Below are 15,701 nucleotides of genomic sequence, written 5' to 3'. Positions count from 1 at the left end.
CTCCCTGCCAGTAGCTGAGTGCAGTGAGGATGCAAAGGCAGACCCATTCCTGGGAGACATAGGACTCTCTGTTGGCTGACTTTGGCTCAGTGACTCCACAATAACTTTGATGAATTTAGACTTCATGGCAGGCAGTCTTGGATACTTTCTCTCCCTGTCTTCCTTATTCAGAGTCAGATTTGCTTCATGTTCTAAGGTGTCTCCCATCCTTCCTAAGTACCTTCCTATTTCCTTTCACATAGGTATTTTCCCTAATATAGTCCGTGTATATTTAATCCTGCTCAGCATTTGCTTTTTGGAGAATCTGGAATAACATAGCTGTCACCCTGCCAGCCCCTTCTATGGCTATGTGCTGTGGGCACTTTGAACTCTGCTTTGTTCCAGACATAACTGTCTTGATATTGCTTCCCTTTCCTCACCCTGCCTCACAGCCACAGGGGAGTCTGTGCACTGTTATAATTAGTAGTTTATTTATTAAGCCCATAAACATAGAAGGTGCTGTGTTGATCACCTTTATTAGCTTATAGTCACCTGGCACATACCCATGAGCATAGGACATTCAGAGAGCAGAAAAACCATTAAATCAGAAAGAAATGAAGGTATTTCATACTGATAAATCACGGGAATGCTTAGAGGTTTGGCAGCCATGTAATTTCTCAGCCTTAAAAAAAAAGGTGAAATCTTGCCATTTGCTACAACATGTATAGACTTGAGGGTATTATGCTAAGTGAAATAAGTCATTCGAAGAAAGACAAATACCATGTGATTTCACCACATGTGGAATATTTTTTTTTAATTTTAAAATAAATGAACAAGCTGAACCATACAAAAACAAACACATAGGTACAAAAACAGGGCAATGGTTACCAGAGGGGAAGAGTGGAGGGGGGAGGGAGAAGTGAATAAAGGGAGTCAACTGTACGGCAAGAGATGGAAAGTAAATATTTGATGGTGAGCACACTGTAGTGTATACAGAAGTTGAAATATAATACTGTATGCATAAAAAATGTTATAAACAAAAAAATGAGTAAAATGATATCCTGGCAGGGCACAGAAAGCCAGGCAAGAGCCAAGGGGGCAGCTGCACTTCCCTGAAGGGTCTCTCCCAAGGTAGGCGGTTCTAGCGCTCGGGCTGACCCAAGACCCCACTGCCCACCAAGGCAACCAAGCAGAGTCTGCAGGCCAGCGGGTTCTGGGGGCGGATTACAGCCTAGTTGTGTTCCTAAAAGCTCAACGCCATTCTGGCCTGCACTGTCAGGGAGAGCCAAATAAATTTCCACCTGAAGCTTCTTATGGCCTGCAGAGAACGGGTCAAGAGGGGCCTCCTTGCCAGGACAAAATCTTCCCTTGGCCTTGGAGGACAGGTACCGCAGAAGCTGGTTTTGAGGGAGACGAAGGAAGGGAGCAACAGTGGCCCAAACAGTGATCTTGAGTTGAGATGTCTGCAAGTTACTCTCAAATGGTGTAACAAATCATGTACATGGAGAGAGAGTTAGAATGCAAATATGAGGGAATGTTAAATGGTGCATTTAGGGGAAGAACATATGCTGTTACTATTCTTGCAAATTTTCGGAGGTTTCAAAGTAGGTTTTTTTTGCTTGTTTTTTAAAGGAGTTATTGGTACTCAAGTCCCAAGTTCTCTTTAGATGGACACTGAAAGTGAGGCTGTAGGTATCTGAGATGACCGGAGGAGTGGAGGCGAGGGAGTGCCCAGGCTGCTCATCACATCTCCCCTCTCCCAGCGTGGGAGATGCCTTGGACCATGGGGACCGACCTCAATGGCCTAAGGATTCTGTACAGAGACTTTACTGCATCTGGACATTGGGGCACAGCACACTTCTGCGGAAGAAGTAAAGGCGGCTGCGTGTGACGCCTCAAAAACGAGCTTCCCTAAGCGGGAATCGAACCCGGACCGCGAAGGTGAAAGCGCCGAATCCTAGCCACTAGACGACCAGGGAACTGCATGCAAACTCCTTGTAAGTGATGATAGGAAGCCTACAATGAGTGTCTGCTATCTCCCGCCCTCCCGTTCCGAGTGCCGCACCTCCCTCCAAGGAACTGTACCCGAAGAACGTTCCCTCCCTGCTTTCTCCAAAAGAGGAGCCCCACACGAAAGGCCGAGCACTCTGCGGGACAGTGGACGCGCCCGCGAGGCCCGCCGGGGCCGCAAGTCCCGAGCGAGTTGCCCCATCTGGGCCGCACCTCAGAACTGCCCTGGAGCCGCGCCTTTGCCAGGCGACCGCGTGTGGAGAGCAGCCGCCGGGGCAGGGGCTGTAGAGACAGGAGGGGAGGCGGGCGGGGTGAGACCCCGGGATTCCCAACACCATAAAAGACACCCGGCGGATGCAGGATCGGGGACGGCTGGACGGAAAACGCTTTCAAGCAAGGCTGCGCGCCCAGACCTGGATTCCGGGTCTTCCCCTCACTACCTGCGGCGCCTGCCGTTCTCCCGCCTTAGATGACGCCAACTCCAGGTCCTAAGGCTCCGACCAAGGGTTGTCTGTGACGCAGCGTTTTCCTCAGACCCCACATGCAATTAGTTAGGACTTCGTGTTTGCTTCTCGGTCAGGTGGACTTCGGCCTACACAGTCCCTCCTTTTCGCGACTCTGGACTTGGGCAAACGACTCTCCTGATAAAGGCGGGGAAATCAGTGTAACGCTCGGCTCCCTCACCCTGAACCTCGGATGGGGGCGTTGGGCGACCCTTGCGCTTTTTCCTGGGCTGCGTCCCTCTTCCGGGCCCGTCTTCGAGGCCAGGGGCGAGGCCGGGTGCCCTCAGCGCGCTCCTCTCCCGGCTCTGGAGCCCCGCGCCTTCCCTTGCGGCTGCAGGGAGGCTCCAGGGGCCGCCTGATCGGGTTTGGGGGCCCCAGCGGCGCGGGCGTGTGTTTGTGGTCCCTCGGGGGCCCGCTGTCCCTCCGCCCCTGTCGGGGAAAGGACGACCGCCCTCTCGTCCTGTCCACGTGGGACGGCAGCGCGCCGGACGCGACTGAAAGACGGCGATTCCGTTCCTCTGGCTCCGCGTGGGAGGTGAAAACTGGAACCTGGAGGGGAGGGAAAAGGGGGGAAATCTCATGAAATGTCCTGATCTAAAGCTATTTTCAAGTCCGCCTCTTTGGGGACTCAGCCCTCCAGCGCTGGCGAGGATGCTGCAGTCCGGTCGCACCCTCGACGGCACTTGGAATCGACGCGGAACAAGGCAGAGCCCCACGGCTTGGGGGTCAGTGCGCACGCTGCCCGCGCCTTCCTCGGGGTCGGAGCACTTGAACCTCACGTGTGAAGGAAACGCGGTAACCGCCACACTAAGAAAGAAGAAAAGCAACCGCTGGAGAAAATGGCACATGCTTCCCCAAACTTGTAAAGCTTTACTTTTAAAGGAAACCAGACAGGGAGACACAGACACACAGACAGACAACATTGCATTAAAGTCTTTCAGCAAAAAGAAAGTCTTCTGCCTGCTGGCCGTGTGCTGTGAGGTGAACACGAAACCCCCTCCAGACACCGGCTTTCTGGAAAAACCTCTTTGTCTTCCTAGGTTAAAACCTCTTTGTCTTCCTAGGTTAAAAATCGCTCTCCATGACCTGTTGAAGTGGAAAATTATAAAAGGCAAATAAAAGACGTTTCAGACATTGTAAAAGGTAAAACAAAACTGTTCCTCAAGAAGAATGTCAAGTACGATGAGGGAGGAATGCACAACCGTGAGATCGGCGTGGACCGCTCCTGCGTCCTTCGCGGCTTTCTGCTGGGCCTGGTCTTCAAACGAAGTCAATACAGGCCGGGAAGCGCGGCTCGGCCTGCGTTGATGTTCGATGTTTTTCCAACAGCCAAATGACCTGAGACGTCAGCCTTTGCTACGGTTCCTGCTAAACGTGAAAGTGTGATTAAAGTACTGGACTTCAACTAGACGACTAGAATAAGCCACAGCGGCAGGAACCTGAGGAAGCCCCTTTGCCGGGAGACGCCGGAGAAGGGCTGCTACGAAAGGGCTTGCGAGGAAGGAGCGCGCAGGCCAGGCGCAACAGAGCAGAGGGGAAGGAGGGGAGGAAGGGGTGAGAGGGGAGGGAGGGAGGGGTGGAGGGAGGGAAGGGCGGGTCCTATGGCTCCTGGGTGAATTCGAAGCATCGATCATTTCCGAGAGCCCAGAGCACTGACCGCCTGCGCCGTGAAAAGGGCCACCGAGGCGCGGGTCCGCAGCCTTGGAGGGGCGGTGTCCACGCTGCTGAGATGCGAGGTCGCATGGGGCTCAGGCTCACCTAACCCCCGGCTCCTGCGGCTTCCGGGAGCTGGAGATTCAGCGGGGGCGACCCCTGCACTCGGTGCATAGCTGTGTGTTGGATGCGGGATCGGGAAGTCAAGCTGGGGGGGCCCCAGGGAGCTCGCTTCGGGGGAGGCGAGGAACCCTAAGCCAGGGTCTCTCGGGAGCTGCAGCCTCCTTACCTGAGGGCTTGCCTGTGCTCCCAGGGTCCTTTCCTTGCGAAAATATTTGTGCCTAGTCGTGGCAAGAGATACAGTTCTTGGATGTGTCTTTAAGAAGGCAAGAGGGAGCTGTTTCCGTAGTGTAGTGGTTATCACGTTCGCCTAACACGCGAAAGGTCCCTGGTTCGAAGCCAGGCGGAAACAAGTGGATTTTTTTCGGAAACTAACATTCACGTTTAAAAACCAAAAAACGGGGCGAGTGGGATGGATGGAGGTAGCGCGTGCAGCTGTATTTTTATCCCCCCGAAATACAGGAGGAGTTCCCTTATTGCCTGAAAGCCTACTCAGCACTAGGAACCATCCCTCCTTTGTCTGCTCTGTGTCACTTTAAGACAAGGCCACAGACAGACCAAGAAGGGCACAGGACAAAGCCAACTTAAGGTTATCTTTACATTCGGAAATCCCCTCACCTTCTCATGTGGCGCCTAAATCTCCTCTACACGCTGACACGTATTTTGTCTCTGAAAACAAGAAGTTTATCCCTGTGAAGCTCACTTGCTTACCCCACCTCAGCACACTTGCGGAACACGTTGATTTGCGTGACGGAACAAAAGAGACCAAGCCAACTCCGCACCGGGTGCTCGACCCAAAGACACGTAGACGACTTTCAGGCTCCAGAACTGCAGCTGGTAGGGGCACGTAAAGGAGTCCTTACACGTGCCATTATCAGGAGAGCCCCTGTAGTGAGGTCAGAGATCAGGAAGTAGACGGAATCGCTCATCAGCCGCTGAGAGCCAAGTCAGCACCTGACTCATAAGGAAACCGAGGTTCAGAAAGAGAGCGTGACCTTGGCTCTGCCGCACACAGCGCTAAAGCTAGACCAGGATGGAACCCAGCCTGTTACCCTTCGGCCTGGCCTCAGAGCCCAAAGCGTCGCCCAGGACAGGAGAGGTAAAAGGTGATGAGCAGCGGCGCAAGGGCTGGGAGCCTGGCACAGCTGCCTTCAGCCCTGGGCCGCTGGGAATCGCCTCCTTTTCTGCTCTGCCATTCTCAAAAATCTAACCTTACTCTTACAGTTCTCAACTGGAGAAGCCAAATTATGGAGGTTTGTTATGTCTGGTTGCCTGGTAGCTACAATTTGGCGTTTTACTGCTGCGGCCCGGATTCGATTCCAGGTCAGGAAAGCTCTAAGTTGTGCTAAATCTTCCTCTTCCCGAACAGAGGGAGTTTGCCAGAAGGGCGATGCAAGACCCTCCTCAGGGTTCCTATTGCCAGGCACCCTTCATGTGGGGGAGGGGAAATGTGATGAACCACCAGGGCTTCTGCCCTCCACTCTTTTCTTCCTTTATTTCAGAAACCTAGTGTCTCACATATAGAGTTTTCATCCAAAGAGCACCTGGGACTTAACTTCGAAAAACTCATTAAGAAAACAAAAACATAAAACCTTTTAAATATACAAAAATGTTGAAATACTAACATTGTCTATTCTGTACCTAATCTCACAGTTAACATTTTCCCACGCTTGCTTTCTCACTCTCTCTCCATATGCATGATTTGCTACACCATTTGAGAGTAACTTACAGACATCTCAACTCAAGATCACTGGTTGGGCCACTGTTGCTCCTTTCCTTTGGCATCTCCTTCAAAACCAGCTTCTGCGGGACCTGTCCTCCAAGGACAGGAGGAAGCTTTGTCTTCGTGAGAAGGCCCCTCTTGCCACTTCAGAAACCTGGAATCTGTTCTCTTCAGGCTGTAGAGCAGCTTCAGGTGGTGTTTTATTCGGCTCTCCCCTGAGTTGATGTTCGATGTTTTTCTGACAGCCAAATGACCTGAGACGTCAGCCTTTGCTACGGTTCCTGCTAAACGTGAAAGTGTGATTAAAGTACTGGACTTCAACTAGACGACTAGAATAAGCCACAGCGGCAGGCAGGAACCTGAGGAAGCCCCTTTGCCCGGGGACAACGCTGGAGAAGCGCTGCTGCGAAAGGGCTTGCGAAGAAGGAGCGCGCGGGTCAGGCGCACCAGAGCAGAGGGGAGGGAGGGGAGGTGGGGAGGGAGGGGAGGGAGGGGGCAGGGGGAGGGAGGAAGGGGGAGGGGAGGGCGACTCCTATGGGTCCTGGGTGGATTCGAAGCACCGCTCATTTCCGAGAGCCGAGCGCACTGACCGCCAGCTCCGTGAAAAGGGCCACCAAGGCTCGGGTCTACAGCCAAGAGGGGCGGTGTCCACGCTGCTGTGAGGCGGGTCGCCTGAGGCCTAGACGCACCTAACCCCCTGCTCCTGCGGCTTCAGGGAGCTGGGGAGTCACCGGGGGGATCCCTGAACTCCGGCGCTAGGCTGAGGAACTGGAGACCCTGCGTTGGATGTGGGAGCCCGAAGCTAGACTGTGGGGGCCCCAGGGACCTTGCTTCGCGGGAGGTGAGGAACCCTAAGCTAACACCTCTCGGGAGCTGCAGTGTACTTGCCTGAGAGATCGCAGGTGCTCTCAGGATCCTTTCCCTTTCAAATTTTTTGGTGAGCCAGTCGTGGCAAGACATAATACATTTCTTGGAAGTTTCTTTAGACGGCCCTTCTCTCGTGGTTTCCGTAGTGTTGTGGTTATCACGTTCGCCTAACACGCGAAAGGTCCTCGGTTCGAAACCGGGCGGAAACAACGAAGAGTTACTTCTCTTTGTTTTTTTTTTTCCCTGAAACTTACATTCACGTTTAAAAACCAGAAAGGGGGCGAGTGGGATGGGTTGTGGCAGAATGTGTAGCTGCGTTTCTCTCTCCCCAAACCCAGGAGGAGTTCCGTTACCACCTGAAGCCTCCTCAGCACTAGGAAACAGCCCTCCTTTCTCTGCTCTGAGGCACTTTGGAGACCAGGCCACAGACATTCCAAGGAAGGCACAGGAGAAGGCCGACTTCAGGTTATCTTTAAATCTGGAAATCCCTTCACCTTCTCATCTGGCGCCTAAATCTCCTCTACACGCTGACACGTATTGTCTCTGAAAACCAAGAAATGTATCCCTGTGAAGCAACCTTGGCTTTCCCTCACCCCAGCACACTTGTGAAACAATTTGATTTGCGTGACAGAAAAAAAGAGGATGAATTCAACTCTGCACCAGGGGCTCGAGCCAGACACGAAGATGAAGAATTTCAGGCTCCACGAATTGAGCTGGTCGGGAGGAAAAGGAGCTGGTAACGTGCAGTTATCAGGAGAGCCCCCGGAGCCAGGTCAGAGATCAGGAAGTAGACGGATCCACTCATCATCACCTGCTGAGAACCAAGTCTGCCCCTGACTCATAAGGAAAGTGAGGTTCAGAAAGAGAGCATGACTTTGGCTCTGCTGCACACAGCGCTAAAGCTAGAGTAGGATGGAACCCAGCCTAATACCTTCCTTGTGGCTTGGCCTCAGAGCCCAAAGCGTCGCCCAGGCGGGGAGTGGTGAAGGGTGATGAGCTGCGTTCAGACCTGGGCTCTGGGAATCGACTCTTTTCTGCTCTCTGCATCTCTAAAATCTAACTTTTACAGGGGTAGACTGCCTATCTCCACTTTACTTAGTTATTCTGTGGTTTTATCTTGTTTCTTCATTTGGAACATATTCTTCTGTCACCTCATTTTGCCTAATGTACTTTTTTAATTTCCATGTGTGTGGTACGTTGGTTACATTTCCTGACCTTGGAGAAGTGGCCATTTGTAGGGGACTTCCTGTGGGTACCAGCAGCCCACTACCCTCTCATCACCAGATCTATATGCTCTAGGGGTGCCCTGTATGTGGGCTGCATGGGTCCTTCTGTTGTGCCTGGCTGACTGCAGTGCATGGTCTGGTAGGATTAGTTGGTCCCCGTCTCTTCGGTTGTCAGGCCCTGCCTCGTTTGGAATCTGCAGCCGCTAGTTGTCACTGCTGGGTCAAGAGGCAACTGGCTGTGGAACCCCCATGGGGGTGGGGGGTGGGGGCTAGTGCTGGCTCAGTGGTGGGTGAAGCCAGGTGCTAGGGCTAGTGCTAGTGCTGGCCCACTGGTGGGCAGAGCGGGGTCCTGGGGTTTGGCTGCAAGGCCCAAGAGTCCCAGAGCTGGTGTCAGAGTGCTGGTGGGTGGGGCTGGTTCCTGACACAGCTGACTGTGGGGGTTCTGGGTGTCCTGATACTTGTGTTGGGCTGCTAGTGGGCGGGGCCAGGGTCTAGCCAGTCCCAGGGCTGGTGAAAACATGGGACAGTTTAAAGAAAAGTAATAACCTTGGATTGTTATTATTTGGATGGTTATAAACCTTGGGTTTATAACATATGCAAAGTAAAATGCATGGCAACAAAAGCATAAAGGCAGGCAGGGGAGAAATGTGAACTGGTATGACTTTACTTGAAGGCAGCCTGTGGTAAGTTACAGATGTCTGCTCTAGAGCCTAAAGCAATTGCTGAAATAACAAGAGTTATAGCTAGTAAGTCAACAAAGGCAAGAAAATGGAATCATATACAAAACTATGTATAATCTATGAGAAATTGCTCTTCTGGCTTTCTACCCTATGGACATGTGTACAAGAATGATGACTGCAGCATTACTTGTAATAATAAAAGCATAGAACCAAATTAATTTCAAAGTATATGCAAAGGGGTAAATAAATACTATACAGACAATGGAAGAAACTTCATTGATTACAGGAATTCACAGGGTAGTGATGAGTCTACTCTTGAGGATTCCTCAATTCCCAGTGACCTGTTTTCCTCCTGAGCTCCTCTGGAGGATCGATGATGATCTGGCCTTAGTTAGATCCTCCTGTTGTGCACAAAATGCAGAGTACAGGAACATAGTAGTGGAGGAGGCTGTCTCGGCCTTTGAGGGAGAGGGTGTGTAGAAAAAAGGAAGACCCCGAAAACTCTGTATTACAGGTGGCAGAAAGATGCGCCTAGGAGTCGGTTTGAACCACCAACCCGTCGGTTAAAAGCCGAGCGCGCTAACCGGCTGCGCCACAGAGACAGCTATAAACCGCTTTTTCTCTCTCCTCCCTTATCTCATCCCCAGCGAGAGCAAGCACGCCTTCCACTCTATGCCGAGGCACTCGCCTTTAGCAGCGCAGTCGTACCTGCTCAAAAGAGCCCGGGAAAACCGGAGAAACCCGTGGGAAAGCCGTGCGTCGGGCGATTCCGAAGGCAGAATGGCAGCCGAGCGTCCCCGCCGCGCCTTGCTACACAGCCGCCGCAGATGCCAGCGCCTCGGAGACGACCGGGGCCACGAGCCCCCAAGCCTGAGCCGAGTGGGGCCCAAGGGAAGCTGAATGCCGGGTGGGCTCCGTGACGGCTCCCCGTTTGCTCCGCCTTCACCCGACCATCTGCCCCGCAGGTTTAGTAGGTGTGCTCGGTATGGCTGCGTCGGGAAAAAGATCAGGTCAAAAGAGGAAACGTGAAAAGGAGCGAAAGCATGCAGAGGCATGGATGAGACAAGGACACCTCCCAGGAAGCCTGTGAGGAGGCTCGGGCCAGATCCGGAGAGATATAAATTGCTTTTATTAAGTAGCAGAATGGGGAGGGAGAATCGGAGAAGAGCATGAAAGAGAGAAAAGCACGAACATCTGTAGGTGTCCAAGAATAAAACAGCAAAAGCAGTGTGAATATATTTACCTTCAAAAAATGACGGGAAGTGCAGTGACTGCCAGCCGGCCTGTGGCGCATCATGACCGTATGGTGGTTAATACTATGTGGTGGCCGCAGTAATCTCGGCTCAAATCCGAGCTATAGCAGGGTGGTGTCTGTGACTGGTCTCTCGGTTTGCTTTTTTTTTTTTTTTTTTTTTTTTTTTAACATCTTTACTGGAGTATAATTGCTTTACAATGGTGTGTGAGTTTCTGTTCGGTTTGCTTTTAATGCCAGCACCAGCTACGCCCCTTAAGAAGCGGTCAGAGAGCGGAGTATACCGCCGGCCACACAGCGCGATGCGATCAGAAGAGGAGTAAATCCCACGGTGCACAAACCTGCGGGTGGCCTTGTCTCACTACTGACCAGATAATGTCTCTAAGGGTGAAATACAGCCTCTCAAGGAGGCTTGTCTGTACGTTCCGCTAATTAAATAGTGCCGTCATTACCATTTTTCTGGTAAAGATAGTTCAAGTATCAGTGTTGGGTTTTTTCTAAACGAAAACGAGGTTTTAATGAGTTTACAATAAAATGCAAACTAGTTGTCATCATCTACACCAGCTTGTCTCCATCCATCATCTACTAATTTTTATGGGAACAGTAAATCATTGAGCTACAGTTCACATAGAGTTAAAAGCACAAATCTTTATAGCACAGTTTTTTGAATTTTAGCAAATGTAACTATTACCCAGATCAAGTTATAGAATATTGCCATCATCCCAGAAATGTCCCCTGAGCCTCTTTCCAGGCAATTCCTACTTTCTCTCTCTTAGTTGATTACTATTTTGAGGTCTATTGCTGAAATAACTATTGCCTGCTATTGAAATTCAAATGAATGAATGTATTTTTTTGTATCTGGCTTTTTAAATACAACAATATGTTCATTAAACATAACTATATTATCGTGTATATCACTTCTTAATTTTGGTATTATTGAAGTAATTTTGGTGTTATCTGTTGTTATTTGTTGAATATTCCTGGTGTTTTGATGAATATTCTATATCAATCTTTTTGTATACTTGTGCATTCATAGAAGTACTGCGACTGCTGGGTCATGGAGTAGGAACAAGATGAACTTTATCAGAAACTGACAAATAGTACTCTAGAATGGTTTCAAACCAGTAACTATGGTTGGAATTTCTCTGCATTCTTGCCAGCATTTGGTGTACTAATTCTTTTAAATATAGCCATGCTGGAGGGTGTGTAATGATATCTCCATATAGTATTAATGTGCATTTCCCTAATGAATAAAAATGTCAAGAATATTTTCTCGTAACTTTTGGTCATTAAGATATCTTCCTTTGTGATCCAGGACGACCTTGGCTTAGCCTTCCCAGGAAAAGGAAACAGGGTCGGGTGGTCAGTCGCTGTGCAGGTGGATCCTCCCGAGGCGTCTCTCCGAGACAGAGACCCAGACTCGGGGTGTTTGGAGCGGCGACATGTGCAGATCAATGACTGGCACGGCATCAGCGCCCCCTTCCGGCCTCCCAGGCCTTTGCCATCTCCACGCACTCCTCAGTTAAGCAAGGGCAGAGAACTGTCAGTTGAGACAGCGCAATGGCTGCACGTTGGTCTGTTTGGAGCTGCTGCTGAAAGGTGGTCGGTGTTGTGAGCTGTGCAGTGAGTTCTCCTGTGTGTGTGTGTGTGTGTGTGTGTGTGTGTGTGTGTGTGTGTGTGTGTGTTGGGGGGAGATTGGGGAGGAGATGTGGGAGGGGAGGTCTTCGCTTGAATTCCTTTGAGGAAAGCGGTTTAGAAAAACAGCGTGGGGCGGGTGGAAGGGAGGGTGGCGACCCTGAGTGAACCTTGGAGGGGTGGGAGGCTTCAGTGTGCCTGCGGGGTATGTGCCCCTAGTTACCTGGCAGGAAAGATGCCATGATCACGATGGTGGCTTTCCCAGCACGACGCTTGTCCATTGCACTCAGGAAGTGCTGACTTTAGGGATTTCCCCAAATGTGGGAAACTTGACCTCGGAATTTGTGCTAGTAGGGGTATGTATTTGCGCTCTCCGCTATCTCTCTGTGTATGGCAGGGGAGTTCTCTTCTGTGGTGCCTCACTGCACTCCGCTGGCTCAGGCCCAGGGCGAGAGGCGCCCCACACCCAGGGCTCCAGCCCACATCTTCCTGGCTTTCCTATTCCGGGACCAAAGTGTATGGAGGGGCCCTGCTACTTGCTTCAGGCCTCCTGTCTGCAGGCTTGCCGGCAGGCATCAGCAAGAGAAAGGCCACATGGCGGGGGTGGTGGGAAAGCCACTGTCCTTTTTTCCACCCTGTAGCCAACCTGTCAGTGTTAAATACCTTTAACAAAAATTTTACAACAATCAAACGCTTGGGGCCCATTGCCTTAGCTTGTTACCGTCTCAGTTCAAGGACTCTAGGTAATTGGCACAGTACCCTGGATTAGCTCAAATGGAGAATTTTTTCTCACTTTCTTCTGTTTTGTCTCCTTTCTTCAGTTCTTAGGTAACAACATCCTAATAAAATGGTTGGCAACAACAACACAAGTATATCACTGTATCTTGGGGAATGTTAGTGCTTTCATTGTTCATATGCTTGTCTAACCAATTTGTGCTTGGAGCCAAGGAAGAAGAGCTCTGCCATGGGCTCCACTCTGGCACTCTTCTGGCTGTGCCTTCTTGCATTAGGCAAGGATCATGGGGAGCCAAGAGGACATTCCCACATGGTGCCCATGTCCTCCCTCCCCCATAGGGCTGTCAAATGTGTAACGAATCCCAGAGTCCCTTGCCCAAGTGTCTTTTAGCTCATGTATAGAGACTGTGGATCTTTCTTCCTCGTATTGTCAAACTGAGGGCAAAATGTACCTTTGTTTGTTTGCACTCAAACCTAGGGCTTGTGGGCAATGTGACATCAAGAGACGACTTTTTAGGGAGAGCTAGTGGATGTAGCATGGATGTGTTGGAGTTGCAGAACACAATCTGGTTCCAGCAGGCCAGTAGGCAAGTGGTGATGGATGTTCTCACCATGCTTCCTTTTTCTGGTGTGTCACTCCAAAAAGTATAGGAATTCTAAAATCCTATACATTCGGGTGATTATAAATGTATAGTTTTCAAAGTAAGAGAATACAATCTTTTTCAGTTTCAACTGAGTTTTTTTTTTAAAACTTGATCAGTAGCTTTAAAAAAGATAGACCCAAGGTAGATGCCAAGCTTGTCACTAACATTTGCAGGTGCCAGTGCAAAAAATAAAAACAGAGGCATCAAAGCTGCTTACACTCTGAGTTTGGAGTGCCAAGATAGCTTATTTCATATTCTGTTCCAGGGAGCCTTGAGTACCAGAAATATGGAAGTCAAGTTTTAGTCCCAGACTAACTTGAGAAGTCATATAGGAGGTCCTCACTGCATTAATCTGGGACCCCAAAGTCTTAAGCCCTCAGGGGTAAGGATCATCCGATCTAGTCCTGTCCTTTCAAATCCCAGGGCTCTTTGGACAAGGCAGCCTTGGTGCCACAAACAGTATAAAGGATAAGAAAGTTTTAAAAGTTCATGAGAAATCGTGGCCACAGACTTGACCTCTAGCAGATTTAGCCTTGAGTACCCACAGCCTGGGTAGTCTGAGAAACCATAAGACAGCAACTTGGTGTGTTGTTTCCCAGCTGGTGACGAACCCCAAGAGCCTATTAGAGGAGAACATATTCAGAGGAAAATATATTCATTCTAGGGCTGTAGAGGTGTCTACAAATAACATTTTAAGAGAATCAACTAGTATCTAGAATTCAGTTATAAAATATAAGAACAATATCTCATGTATTTGGAATTTTAGAAACACTTCTACCTATCCTTGTATCAAAGCAGATGTGAAAATTAGAAAATATTCTGTATCAAACAAAACTGAAAATACTACGTATATGCAGAAGGTGCAGCTAAGCCAGTCTTTAGAGGACAATACACAGATTTAAATGTATATGAAACTTAAGGCTGATTTCTGAAGAGCTAAATCTCCATCTCATAAAGTTACAAAAAGAATAATGACAACAACAAACGCAGATAGGAGCAGAAATTACATATAAAACCAGGAATTTTCAAATTAGTAATAAATATACAGAAGAAAAAGTATAAATGGTTGGCTCTTTGAAAAGACTACTAAAACTGATAAAACTGTTAAGAGAGAAGAAGGAAGTCATTGCTGCTGAACCTGTAGACATATGGGAACAATAAATGAATCTCATAAACACATATATGCCAACAAATTAAAAATTTGAGAGGAACTGAACATATTTCAATAAGGATTTTAGGGGGAAAAATGAGCTAGTCCTACAAGCATTACATTTTTTAAAATCAGAATTTAAAAATCTTCCTGCAAAGAGAGCTCCAGAACCAAAAACGTTCATTAGAAGAAATGATTCCCGAGCAAATAAATTCCAAAAGTATTAAAAGGTGGCATATTTTCTCCAACTTATTTTATGAGTTTAGACTGGAACCAAAAAAAGGCAATGTAAGAAACATAAATTATAGGTCTTATTGCTGAATATAGCTGTAATTAAAAAAAAATAATCAAGCAATGTATTAAAAAAGTATATATCGTGACAAAATTGGTTTTATCCTGGAAAATAGTTGATTCTTGTTAGAAAATAAATTTATCTAATTTACCACATTAACAATGTAAGGGAGGAAAATAATAATCACTAAAATACAGAACAGGTGTTTGAAAAAATTCACCATCGATTTACCAGTTTTTAAAACTTAAGCATAATAGTATAGAAGAGAACAGACCTAATCTGCTAATGGGTAGTTTCCAAAACAAAAACAAAGAAACACACAAAAAACCTTCAGCAAACATTATAGCTGTTGATAAAATACCGGCTTTCCCCCCTACCCCAACCCTTACCAATCAGGAACCATCAGGAATCAGACAAATAGGCCTCACTCTGACCACATCTTTTCACCACTGCGATGGAGATCTTAGCTAGTGAGGAAAGGCAAGAAAAAGAAAGAAACGGTATAAGATGTGAAGATGACCAAAAAACAAATAACCCAATCAAAATATGGGCAGAAGACCTAAATAAACATTACTCCAAAGAAGACATACAGATGGCCAAGAGGCACATGAAAAGATGCTCAACATTGCTAATTATTAGAGAAATGCAAATCAAAACTGCAATGAGGTATCACCTCACACCAGCCAGAATGACCATCATCAAAAAATCTACAAACAATAAGTGCTGGAGAGGGTGTGGAGAAAAGGGAACCCTGTTGCACTGTTGGTGGGAATGTAAATTGATACAGCCACTATGGAGAACAGTATGGAAGTTCCTTAAAAAACTAAAAATAGAGCTACCATATCATCTAGCAATCCCACTCCTGGGCATACATCTGGAGAAAAACACGGTTTGAAAGGATACATGCACCCCAATGTTCATTGCAGCATTGTTTACAATTGCCAAAATATGGAAACAACCTAAGTGTCCATCAACAGATGAATGGATAAAGATGTGGTACATATGTACAATGGAATATTACTCAGCTATTAAAAAGAATGAAATAATGCCATTTGCAGCAACATGGATGGACCTGGAGATCATCATACTAAATGAAGTAAGTCAGACAAATATCATATGATATTGCTTATATGCGGAATCTTAAAAAAAAGATACAAATGAATTTATTTACAAAACAGAAACAGACTCATAGACTTAGAGAATGAACTTATGGTTACCAGGGGGAAGGGTGG

The 15,701-nt window shown here is 48.2% G+C and overlaps 3 non-coding genes across 3 annotated transcripts; all 3 read left to right on the top strand.

Annotated features, from left to right (window-relative positions):
• Window positions 1–4,544: 4,544 nt before the first annotated feature.
• On the top strand, window positions 4,545–4,617 carry TRNAV-AAC. Its single transcript has one exon. It is a non-coding gene; the product is annotated as a tRNA-Val (tRNA).
• A 2,374-nt stretch (window positions 4,618–6,991) lies between these two features.
• Window positions 6,992–7,064, top strand: TRNAV-AAC. Its single transcript has one exon. It is a non-coding gene; the product is annotated as a tRNA-Val (tRNA).
• A 4,799-nt stretch (window positions 7,065–11,863) lies between these two features.
• Window positions 11,864–12,025, top strand: LOC118887327. Its single transcript, XR_005017978.1, has one exon. It is a non-coding gene; the product is annotated as a U1 spliceosomal RNA (small nuclear RNA).
• The last annotated feature ends 3,676 nt before the right edge of the window (window positions 12,026–15,701 follow it).

Source organism: Balaenoptera musculus, chromosome 1 (genome assembly GCF_009873245.2).
Source record: "Balaenoptera musculus isolate JJ_BM4_2016_0621 chromosome 1, mBalMus1.pri.v3, whole genome shotgun sequence".
NCBI lineage: Eukaryota > Metazoa > Chordata > Mammalia > Artiodactyla > Balaenopteridae > Balaenoptera > Balaenoptera musculus.
This window is presented reverse-complemented; position numbering and strand designations above follow the sequence as displayed.